The sequence below is a fragment of the Echeneis naucrates genome, chromosome 14 (assembly GCF_900963305.1).
Source record: "Echeneis naucrates chromosome 14, fEcheNa1.1, whole genome shotgun sequence".
In the NCBI taxonomy this organism is placed as follows: domain Eukaryota; kingdom Metazoa; phylum Chordata; class Actinopteri; order Carangiformes; family Echeneidae; genus Echeneis; species Echeneis naucrates.
Genome location: NC_042524.1, coordinates 7,767,317 through 7,780,468, shown reverse-complemented (window position 1 = coordinate 7,780,468; position 13,152 = coordinate 7,767,317). Strand labels below are relative to the sequence as shown.

Sequence of the window (13,152 nt, the reverse complement as noted above, 5' to 3'; positions counted from 1 at the left end):
AAAAAGTAAACGCACACACACAATAACAAATGACCCATTTCCTTCTGAAAGGTGGGAAAAGTCTTAGTGACTTCATCATAATGGAAAAACGCTGTCCTAAAAGAAAAAAAAACATCTATTGTTCTTGATCCTGTTTCTCCTACACCTCAGCCTTCATCTCTCAACAGACCCTGGAGGGATAGTCAACAGTCCAAGTAGGACTCAGTTATGGAGCTCAGTTTGTCTTTGGGACGAGATGTGATACGCCAGTTTTTCCTTTAAATAGAGTTTCAGAGGGTTTTGAAAACCTACATTAGCAGCTCATAAGCCAGAACCTGTGTAGACCAGTGAGCCCAGTCCATAGCCTACACCCCTCCAACCCCCCCACCAGGCTGCTGCAACCATCCCTGTTATATAATGAGTCCTGGGCTGACCAGCTGACCACGGACACACAACAGATGCAGGAACTCACCCATGGCACCCCCTGAGCTGGTACTGTGAGAGCAATGACTTCACTGTGTGACTTCACATGAGGTTTATCGATGGTCTGTCACAGACACACTGACTTTACACTACTTGTACTGTTCCTATCACTGTTCATTAGTGTCCACTAAACAAGCAGACATGAATGAACAATGACATCTTTGTGTATGCCTCTATACAAGAATTTATTGCACTATTCGTGGAATGTATTAATGCTGGTAAAATCCAACACAAAAGCTGTTAATGGACTTATTACACCTTAAACAGAGTGGTGAAGCATGAAGTCCACGAGATATGACCTGGTTATTTGTCCTGATTTCCATGTGACATAAAGGGACTGCTGTTCTTGATTCACATGTACTTTTTACCTTAGAAGAAATGAAGTTAATTCACATTAATATAAAATGCATGATTAGAATTTTGTTAGGATTATTTTGGAGGTATACACAATTTTTATACCTTATATTTCATATGACCTGTTCAATTTTAATGTATCAATCTATCATCAATCTATGATGTAGTGACACGATATTTAGAAATAGTACAGCCTTCAAGCACAGTTTTGAAATTCATATGGTTATCAAAAAGACAAAGTTCTCTTTCAAAAACAGCACATTACATTTGACAAAATCTCTTGAAAGATATTTGGTGCCCAAAAGCAATGTCAAATTTGACAACTGAGCTTCGGTGTCAGGCAGCTTCCAGCTATAATTTATATTGGCAGTGTGTAGGAGTTTCGTTTCATCTGCATATCTTTTTACACACTCATGCTGTCTCCTGCGGGTGTTTATGCCCAGGTGTGTGTCACTGGTGGCTCCTGAAGTCTGTAGCACAAAGTGACATTTGGAACTATCACAGTAGGTTCAGGTTAAATTGGCTAGGGTTTTTTGGTCCTACGAAGGTGGAAGGTGGATCACTTCTTACCGGGACGTATCACTGTAGAAAATTATGCTCCGTCCTCTGACCAATCAAGGCTCTCAGAAAAATCACATCACTGTTTGCAGATGACCCCATGGAGCTCAGAGTGGATTGTCAGATCATGGTCCACAGAGTGTCGGCCATTACACCACTTTAGCTCAGGAGAGAACTTGTATTGTGGAGCTGATGCAGAGACATAAACTGGAACATTGCAGTTCCATCCACATAGTGACAGATAATGGGGGGATTTGTTGCTTCGCAGAACACTGGACATCTCAGACCATAACAGAGAGCTTTTATCATACAGTCAGAAGTTAGACATCAGAATCAGAAATACTCTATGAATCCCCAAAGATAATTTCATTTCTAACAGGTGCTCCGTCACAGAAGTAGACATGAAAATCGAAAAGTTAAAATATACATAGATCAATAAAAATATTTTATACAAATTGAGAAGTAATTAAGGTGAGACAGCCATGAAAAGTAAATTAGTAGAAATATTAACAAATGCAGCATATACTGATAAGTATATCAGATTTGCATAAAAAACGGTTGCCGACACATAACAAAGAGGTTATATATTGTCTTTGAATTAAAGTCGATAACACAATTACCACAATAAAAGAAAGTGTAGTCAAGGCGCCAGACCACACCTGATTTTGGAGACCAACAGCAGAATATAAAACCTATGCAGTACAATAATCTCCTATCTGTACAGGGTAAACATGATAACGAGATTATCAGCGTGCTGAACACCTGACACTTTATGAGAGAATAGAACACTGACCCCAGAGTTTGGCTGGTTTGGCTGCCTGGCAGAGGCACATGGAGAGGAATGTGGTTGATAAGCAGCCAGGCCAGGAAGAACAGGTAAAGCAAACGGATTGTTGTACTCAGTACATAGCCTTCAGGTCGACAGCTCAAATCTAAATATTCAAGTCTTATTTTAAATTCGCCAGCTACTTGCTGAATCCTCGTTTTATCTAACACATCCATACCTCAGGCCACAGAGAGAATACACTTAGCATTGAGTAACTATTACACATGACGCCTTTAGCTCTCTAACTACCAGTGGAACCGAAACTAGCTTGTTTACACATGTAACTCTCAGCCAATCTACTCTCAAACATTATTATTTTTAAAACTTTATTTGTGCTGCAAATATCATTGAGTGCATTACTCTATTACAGAATTCCTCTTACATAAGTGACAGTCACCTGTGCAACAATCTCCCAGTCATCTATTACCTTATGCTGGCGGCAGGTGAATAGACTTGATAAGAAGATAGACTGCAGGACACTTCCTGGTAGAACAAACAACTGTGCATACACAATATCACAGGGAAATTAACCTGTGGGGTTACACACAGTAAAGCAGAAAAGTTGCTTGTTGCAGACTGCTATTCGTTCAAAAGGAAAGTTCAGATTTCATTTTCAGCTTATCCCCTTGATTAAACCAATTATTCAGTTCCAGGATATTCTTAAATGTCTCCTTGTGTCTGATCGAGTCAGAACCAAAGACTTTTGGTTTACTATTGCAGAGGACTAAGCAGCCCTTGATTAATTACTTTTTTTAAAAATGGATAAAATGTCCTGTCCATCACCCAGTAGCTGCAGTTCTAGCACAGAAGGAGAAAGGCAAGGCCTCGGGTATCAAAGGCTCCTGTCAGGGTCAGAGTAAAGCACACTTTTTATTTTATTGTCTGCATAAAAAAAGTAATAATTAAAAAATAAAAAATAAAAAATCACTCCACGCCAAGATGTCACATTCAGTAAAATAGCCTAATCATTTCATACCATGATGCTTTGTTCAGCCCAAAGGACAAAATGTGAATACCTATTACATAATACCAGAAAGAAATTTAGAAATTTTATCTTGAATTGAATATTTGGTGAAGAGGTCCCTGGTTAAATACAGGAGGCATTTCATAGAGACCAAGTGCCAACCCAAATGTGTTATTTGCCAGTAAGTGTTAAGCAGCTGAGAGGACAGAGTACATTTATTTAGATTTATTTGTTCTGACTCCACCTGGCCTTCCTCAGACATTTCACTCAAGGAGCTTCTACATCTAACAGCTGTAGGTTCTTTGGCCATAACCCTGGGTTATTCAAATATTGTACACCAGCTTCTTTCATGGGAACACACAGAACTGTATTCCTATCCTTCTGGTGCCACACAAATCCTAAGGCTTCACATCAACACATTATCTTATTCACTTTAGGACATTCAGACTACATAATTAGAACTGGGTGTTTCCCCCTTGCCCTATAATCGTTCCACCTCCTGGAGTGGCTAAAGTCGGTTTTACAGTACTAAATGACCTGTAGAGCTCCAAGACAAAAACATTCCTTGTCTGCTGTAACTGTTGCCTTCATCTAATGTGAGGCAATTGCAGCCAGTGAATGGAGACATGTACACCACAGAGTTTACACCAAGTTATGTTTTATATACTTAATAATAACAATAATAACAATAATAATAATAATAATAATAATATATAGCAGATAATGCATAATAAGTTATATACTAAAACACACTCAAACCTCTAGAAATACACTCACTCATTGCACCCAAGAAAACACTACATACTGAAATCCAGGAGTTCTGCTCAGGTTGGCGGTAGTTGACTCGATGCACCAGATGGTTTGTCACACAGAACCATCTGGGTGAAGCTCAGTTGGAAAGAGTTTGGAAAAGGGCAGGTGTTTCTAAAAACAATCTTTGCAGGATGAACCATCTGTCTATCACAGACTGATTTTACTCTGTTTGATTCTGCAGCCTCCCTTTTTTCTTTTTTAAACTGCCACCTAAGTTTGATCTAACAATGGCAGATCAAAGATCAAACTGTGAAAGCCCTTTACACCCGCAGTGACCCCCATAAGTGTTCCCTTATTCAGCCCGATCAGACCTCTTCTCAGGACTCTGACCTTTCTCTGAACCCCATCATCTTGATTGATCTCTGGAACAGAACTTGCAAATTTCCCCATTGAGGGACAAATAAAGGATTATTATCTTATCTTAATGGTACTCTGAGGTTTGAACTTGTGAAATTCCTGTCACCACCTAACTTGAACCGAGGCATTGTGCTGCTTAATCAGAATAACTGAAAACACCTGTCTGACTGTGGAGGGCCATTAAACAAAAATACGACCAGCACACGGACAATGGCTGATTTAAATCAACCATAAAACTTTAAGCATGAAGTGAATTTCAGTGATACGTGCATCCCTGTAGTAATGGATGACCGGTGGGACAACACATCTCCTGCTTGTCCCGATTTAAATGAATACCTCCCCATAGAATAAACAAACTGTATATGGTCGCTGACATAGGAGGAAATGCAACCTCCTGCTGGTACATGGGCACGTTAGTGACATCATGTCTGGTAAGGAAACAGGAAACAAAGAGAAATGTGAGGATAAGGGAGAGGTGTGAGAAAGTGGGTCACTCTATCTAATACAGGAGGATAAAAGTCAACAGGCAGCCCTCTAATCTCTCCTTTTTACCTGCCAAGATGCTTTCAGCAGCGTGAAAGGGGCAGTCCAGATACACGATATGCTGCCTTGTAGGGCAGCAGGGTCTGGACAACAAGGAAAGGTTTGCTCAGTGCTCCACCAGAGATCTGAATTGCAAACTAACCTGCCAGGCAGACAGAAACACTGTGTAGGAGCCAACACTTAACATTCATTTCCCCCCAATGACTGCTGCTGTAGGCAATAGACTTTATCACAGGTTTAATTTTGAGATTCTGATTATCTACTTGAGGAAGAGATATAGCATATGGCGCATATGACCTGCCAGTTACTTCAACAAACCTCCAAATGTCAGGTGAAGTGAAGCAAATTCGGCCGATCGACATTCCCCACATTCTGGATTTTGCACAATTATCTTGGCAGACTGAACAGATTAACCTAAGTGGAGGTGATGATCCCTAGTTAATCAGACAAAATGAGGAGGATATCTTGTCTGACTTGCAGAATGTTTCTGTTCCATATTGCTACTCCTCCAAATCCAGTAATTTACTGCCTGAGTTCAAATCACAGTCCCTTTCTCACCCTTTTCTCATCTATAAATATACACAGTTTCCCATCATTCCTAAGACACAGGTTGATGCTTTAATAACACAGATTTTGGATAGAGAAAAATTAGCAGAGGGCTAACTGGAGGTCTGCACAAAATGTCTGACAGGAATATTTACTTAGCATTTATTTAACTTGTGAAGCAAAAATGTTGTATGTAATATAGTCCTAAGCACACAAAACATAAGTTGCCCATTTACATACTTCTGTATGATTTCACCAAAGTTGATCCTGATGATCATCCAATCATGGAATTTGGTTGTAAGATTAAAGCACAGATCTTGTTTCATTGTCTTTTTGACACTTATATTGGTCAGAAACTCAACTCAAAGATTCATTTGCCCAGCATAACCTCCAACCAGATGTCATGTAACAGACATGTATGGGAACAAAGTCTTTGTATTATTGATCATAAATACCAAAAGTGTTAATTCAAAAGATACACGACACAACAGTGAAAGTTTGATCAGTTGCTGAACATTTTGCAAACCATTAAGTCAACTCCGGTTCTGTTTCTCATTTTCACGATCTCCATGTCAAGTCTGCTGGGGAATACTTCAGTCAAGTGAACCTACAATAAATTTGATTTAGTGTATAGTTTAGTGCTAGAAACTGCCATTTAAAGTGGTTTAAAGTGCACAGCTCTCAGCTTTCAGCGTGTTGCTCAAGGGATTTCCCATGCCCAAACAATGTAGAAAGCAGCACTGCCACATCTTTGACCTTTCAGATATTAAACCACTGACAGCTTTTGACATTTCATTAATCTGTTCCAGGTGGACACTGAGTTAACATTAAGCCTCCTCTGTCTTTGCCCGGACCACAATGAAGGAGATGGACAATGGTACACAGCCAACACTTTATTCCATGAACAGGCTCATTAGCCTAAAACTGTGTAATCCTGGGTAAGCACTTTTCCTCTAAAACATTTGCTTTAAAGTGCAAAGAGCTATATAATCAAACGACTGTACAAATGAAATGAAATTATTACTTCATCTGGAATAAGCAGTGCTTTGTTAGCTTGCAGGTCAATTACGACAAGGATTCTGGTTTTTTTTTTTTTATTTCATCCCACCTCATTCAGGGTAATTGCATCTCAGAGCACTAGTAAGAGAACAACTGTGTGTCTAATGTGCTAGCAATTACAGAGTGCCACCTCCACCTCAGGCTATAGGATACAAGCTGTGGATGATCTTCCATTGTACTGCCGCCTCTGCCAAGATGAACAATCAGTATTAACTTTTAGTTGTCTGCTTTCCAGACATACAGGGGCAACCTGATAACACTGATAATCACACTCCTTAGAAGCCAAAGTGGTTCCTAATCTCCATTGTGTTTCCCAACAGTGACTCTGCCACCGTGGTAAATTTCGGGGAGCTGATCACAATGGGCTCCTTTTATAGCTGGCAGTCCAAGTTTCCTTCTGCAGAACAAGGAAGAAGAGGGGGGGTTGAGACTAAGAGGCAGAAGGGGTGGTGAAGGTGGTAAGACAGACTTTAAGGCTGTAAAAAAAAAAAAAAACACTAAAAGGTAGTGTGGTAATCTGGTGTGGTGCTGCCCAAGGAAGGTGAGATCACTGAAAGAGGAGGAAATACTCTTTCCCATAAATTATACGCTTGTTATCAGAAAATATTTACATTGCACTTAAACAAGTGTAAAAAATTATTACCAATCACCTTTAATTACTCAACTGTGTCATTTCCTCACTACTCCCAATTAGTGCAACTGTGTCACATCCCAGGTGCCCAAGCCGACTCCCACTGGACAGACACACAAAAAACTTCCAGCCATGTCAGACATCTGTAAATGCCTCTTTTATTAGTCAGTATCACAGCCATATTCCTGTGTCTGGGGCTGTGACAACCCCTCACCCACACCTTTTCATCAGGTGCTCTGAAACCTGAGACAGCCCTGCTACAACACTGTTGGCACAGTAAACACACACACACACACACATATAACAAGTCTGTCTGTCCTGGTCCATTTCATCTTCAAACACACGCAAAGAATCAAGGGATGCTCTGTAGTTCAAACTGCTGTGGAACAACAACAATGACGGGCCCAGTAGATTCTTTTTTTAGAGGAACATCTCAGCATCCCCTTTTTGAATCTTTGCAGCGATAAAGTGTTTGTTTTCTTTGGTCTTTTTTCAGCATGTAGCTTGGATGTGGACTGGATAGACTTACTGTCAATCAGGTTATATTACATTAGAGTACATCTCCCATTGGTTTATGAACTGCTGTGTTGAAACCGTGGTTTGTATCGCCATCGCCATTGCGATCTTGATTGCAATGGCCCTCTTCTCCAACAGAGAAAAGGGACTTCAGGAGCATTCAGTGTTCATCTGATCTGCGCTAGGGACAGTCTGTCAATCAAACTGTAGCCATGATCTAATGCATACTCTTCTTAACTACACAGCGTTGAAACTCATTGTTTAGTGTAAGGATGTTTAAATAAGAAATGTATCATTTTCATTAAGATCAAAAAGCAGCCAGGTCACTATAGTCCGATATTATCAGGCTGTAATAATGCTTTTGTAAATCTTTTAAAAGCTAACCTGAGGAGTCTTGACCTTTATTGCGTTTTTTTAAAAAAGGGTTTCCAATTTGTTTGTCTTGTGAATGCAGGCAAGGACACACATGTAACGTGACCGGTGTCAAGTTTCACATCTCTACACTTATCAAAAAGTGGCAGGAACAAAAATAACTCTGCAAGCAAAGGTGGGAGAGAAGAAAGCTTCCAACACCTGGATATACAGACTGCAGGTTTAAAAGGTTATTCACAGGGAGTATAATATATAAGTCTGTTTGTCTTGGTATAATAATATATAACACTGCTATAAAACCTGAAGAATACGTGCATTTTGTTGCACAACATCATATGTACACAGCGATGTTTGTCTGAAAGAAAGCTCCAAAGGAAGTTTTGACTCATTGGGGTCCTTATTAAGATTTGTTTCTATTTGTTGACTGCCAGTTTTATGTAACGTGCCTTCATTATAATGTTGCTACAGTTGAATTTCCTTTGGAACATAACTCTAGGGCAGGTTACAAACATACATCACCCACACACACACACACATACCCACATGACATATGACACTACCATGTCACAATGAGCATCCTATAGCCCCATACAATAGCATAGGTGTGGTCCTGTTGGTGTACAGAATAGGCAGCCAGACACATATAACCATGCACACTTTCCTTCCTATCCTCAGGGGGTCTCGTATTAGCCAGCGATAACCTCTGGCAGACATTTGTCTCCTTCACATCCATCTCCTCTATGGGACCTGAGGAGGCCTTTCTGTTTCTGACAAAAGAAGGAGGGACCAACAATAACTCACAACTGCAGACAAGTGAATAGTCAAACCATGGCAAGAGCGCTGAAGTAAAAAACAGAGAGTGACAGAGAAAAGTTGGGGAGAGAAACCTGGAAATGACGTGAATGTCCAATATTGGTGGGAAATGTTTGGCTTGGTTATTTGAACCATTATATGAATTGAACAGTTCTATGTCTATAAATCCAGTAGGCAAAAAAGCATTCGTTTGGAAATATGTTTCTGAACAACAGAATAAATAAAAGTCCAATATTTACTCTCTTTTTCATTCTGATTACAAACATCTGCTTCACCAGCAGCTATATAAACTTTCTGCTGTGTTTTACTGGGCAGATCAATTTTACTGAAACAGCTGGAAATGACACTGATGAGACCAGTGTGAGGGAAGCAGAACAATACAGATGCAGACCATGAAAACAAAACTGTGAGCTCAAAAGAGCCAAAAATGCAACACAGTTAACGTCAGATTCAGGGTCATTTCAAGCAGAGCAGAGCATCTTCAAGTCGAGTCATACCATCTTTCCAACATCTTTGTGGCACATGTCAGTCAGGGGCCATGGCACTCCAAAATCCAAGATCTCCCTAGTTTGAAATGGATGTTTTCATTTTTCACATCCTAAGTGGTAATGACGATCAAGTGTCTTTAAAGTTGATCATTATGATAACTGCTACTTACACACCAAGTGAGACAAATACTGAACAAGTTTATTTCTGTGAAACCAAGCAGAAAAATCCAAACATACCCTGTCAGCCATACTGATGAAATGTCAAAATAATATTTAATTACTGCTGCTTTTATTCTGATCATCAAATCACATGACTTAACCTGGCAGCATTTTGCCAATTAAATCACCACATATTTTCCTTCTGTTATTCTTATCATTGATTAAACCCTGAGGGGAATTCTTTAGCTTCAATATGCCATTTTAAGCATGCTCCTCTTCCTCAGAGCTCAGTCAAATCACTGACCCTTATCTCTTCATCAGTGTGCCCTTCCTGGTACGATGACTAATGATCCCATACAGTATAAACAATGTAAAACATGCATCCATCATGTTATCAACCATAACTTAAATAAACAAAATACCACAGTTTATACTAACTGGTCTTAGGTTTAAATATATATACAGTTTCTTCTGCATGGCGTAATATCTCTTGTATCAACAATATGATATCCTGAAAAGTCTGACTTTATGACTAAACCTGGACACCAACTGGTCTGATGGACTTTGGTCAAGCCAGACACTGCTCTGTTTTTGGGGGTTTTCTGCAACTCCCTTAGTAGAACTATAAGAATTTCAAAATTCTGAATAAAATGCTGAAATCCTGGGTGGTGCCTGCTACAATCAATAATGTCATTCCTCATTTTTCAGTCTGAGTCACTCACTATTGAATTTCCCAACCTTTAGAATGAGTGATTCAAATGATTGGATTTTCCCTTCACAAAAGCCGAAACAAACAATGCCAGTGAAAGCCTCATATGCAGGTCACCAAGCAGGTACAAAGGGAGAGGTGGGATTACAAACATCACACATCCGTTACAGGTAAATGTAAACACAGCCAAGAATAACAGCTCCTTACTGACTGGAAACTGATTTTAACCTTTGACATCTTTCTGCTGCATCATTGTCATCACACTCTGCACTAAAGGTCAAAGTGAAAAATACAGTGTGATAATGATTTAATAAGTACAGTATGAAGCAATATTCTGAAGATCTCTTGCATCTTACTTGGTATAATCCTACTATTTCTTTTGGATCATGTTGCAAAATAAGGTTTTCTAACTAAGTGCAGCATCTGAACTTCATCTAACCTTATCCACGCTGACAAACCAGCTAGTCCATCCTCTGAGTTTCGCTGTGCGAAAGGTCACAGAAAGAATGTAAACATCCGAGTCAAAGACCCATTCTCAAAAACAGAGAGAGAAATTTTCCACTGTTTAATGGAAGACTATCCCATCAAGTCAAAAAATAACATGACACACTTATTGTGTAAACTTGTTGCGACTTGTTCTGCAATGTGTTGGAAAAATTATGTGCGATTTTTCTGCAGCACACCATCAATAATAAGTGCCTAATTTTTTTGTCTCCTTAGAAAAAGAGAGTAAAATAGGTAACGTTTCAACAGGATAAGTTTACATGTGTGGCTCATGGTGACGCTTGTCTATTTCATAGCCTTGCCCTTCTATTTGCTTCCATCCTTTGTTTCTCTTTCCTTTATCTTAGTGCAAACACACATGCTACCTTCTCAGGCTATTATACATATAGCACCTGTATGCTACAATTACCAAATGCACGTTTTGTCACATGAATGAATGATTTCACTTTCAGGGTATCATGCATAGTGTTGGATCAGTGCTTCATCTGTAATTCACTGCAGCAAAGCATTGGATGGAGTTTTGTGTATGGAAGGTGAATGGCTGCTTTTGGGCTCTTGTGTTCCTTCTTCTCTGCCTGCACATTTGATTCTCTCATCTCATCTTCGTGTTTGAGTGCAAGTGCTTTCATCGTATGCATAGGAATGTCTACTCTTAGCTAACCAAGTCCGAGTAAGGGTCTCCCTGCAGCATCCAGGTTGAAGCTGTACATGGTATGAATGTGGTATCCAACAGTGGTGCACAGAGAAGCCAGTGTGCTCCTCTTGCTCCCACCATCTGACCAATGTAACGCATGAGTGCTTTGGTTTCAGCCAAAGCACAAAGCACCAGTGTCTGGTTTCCCCCAGAGCCACCCTGCCAAAGCCGAGGTGTCTTTTGTTCCCACTTTAAATAAAACATAGTCCAGTCATTAGGTAGAAAGGCTCTCCTGTGCATAATTCAGGGCCAGGTATCAATTTGAGGTGGAGAGATAAGGCTGAGGAAGGACAACACCATGCTGTTCTCACAGCACTGGCAAAACGACTGACATTGCCTGAGTAATGCTGTGTATGCCGATGGCAATTACATGAAGTGATAACAGTTGTTTGGGTTGAAGTTTGTCCTCCTATTGTCCAGCCTGCCCATTACAGGGCTGCAAATAACCATCAGTTTTAATACTGTTTTTTTGGATCCACGAACAGTCCAAAACATATAACAAATATCCAAAGTGGAAACAGATCATTTGATTGTCAAACACCTTTTCCAATTCATTATCTGTGACTTGACATTTTTTCAGTTTTACTAACTAAATGCAGCTTTCATTACTGATTGCTTTGTCAATACTTTATTTATAAACTTTTTTTCCAAGTTCAAAAATCCCAAATATCTCCATTTATATAAAAAACTGAGGTAAGTATTTCTCTTGTGACCAATTTAACTTTAAAAGTGATGATTCATTCAATTCACGATGATTCATTGACCAAAACTGCCACCGACTGATTTTATGTTGCTTGACTCAGCGATTAATCGACTAATCCTTTAAGCACGTGCATCAAAACAAAACCTTGGGATGCTGCAAATTCCTATAAAAACATTAAATAATGATTACTTAGAGAAGCAAAAACACTCCCAACAACAAAATCAGTGAAGCCTGGCTGAGAAATGAGGAGGAGGGTTGTGTTTGCTGCCCAACGTCAGCTGCGGACACACCAGTTGTGTTGTGTGAAGGTGAAACGCGCAGTGAACTTTTTGAGAAAAAAAAAGAAGAAAAAAGGTTTAAAATGACAGATTTAGCTGGTTTTCCTCTAGCTAACCTTCGCCCATCGTCCCCAGTGGAAACACTGAGCAACAGGTGGACAGCCGAGCTAAGGCGGCGGGACTCCGGGCACCTGCTGCCGCCGCCGGAGTCCCCTTCACGTACCTGCTGGGCGAACCGGTCACTCCGCGGTTTTCAGCTGCTTGTCCTTTCCGGTTCCTTGTCTTGCTCCTCTCGAATGAACAAAAACGACAAAACAAACTGAAGAAAACATAAAACAGCGACAGGCAGAGTTGACTTCAGTCTACTTTAGGGGTGTGTGCCGCGGCTCCCTGTGTGATAATGGACTCTCCTGTTTTCGCTCTCACTTCACCTTAACTCCCCGGAGAGAGGGCAAGCGGATGAAAGGTGATTGACAGCTGGGCGGACCAATCAAGTGAGAGCAGAGGCGGGCCCTTTTAGGGATACACGGCATGCAATTGGTCAGTTCCTGCCGACGCTGTGTCAATGGAAAGTGGAATTTCGGCTCATTGGAGCTCAGGTCTAATATTCAATTCGTTTACTGAGCAAAATCACTAAGATTTAGTCCCTGAGTTCCCCCAGGATGAATTAAGAATTAAGCAGGACGGAAATATAAAGAAAGCCATTCATTCTCACGACCATCAGATTTGGATCTACTTAACTATAGGGAAATAAGATAGCAAACAGATTAATAAAGAATGTCTGATTCTGATCTATATCTGTC

At 40.1% G+C, this 13,152-nt stretch overlaps 1 protein-coding gene across 2 annotated transcripts in view; it reads right to left on the bottom strand.

Moving 5' to 3' along the window:
- shroom1 (shroom family member 1) overlaps positions 1-12,754 on the bottom strand; it is a 30,054-nt gene extending 17,300 nt beyond the window's left edge. For both annotated transcript variants that reach the window (XM_029520056.1, XM_029520054.1), the window contains exon 1: positions 12,573-12,754. The gene's annotated coding sequence lies outside the window, so the exon portion shown is untranslated. The remainder of the gene's footprint in view (positions 1-12,572) is intronic.
- Positions 12,755-13,152: the final 398 nt, after the last annotated feature.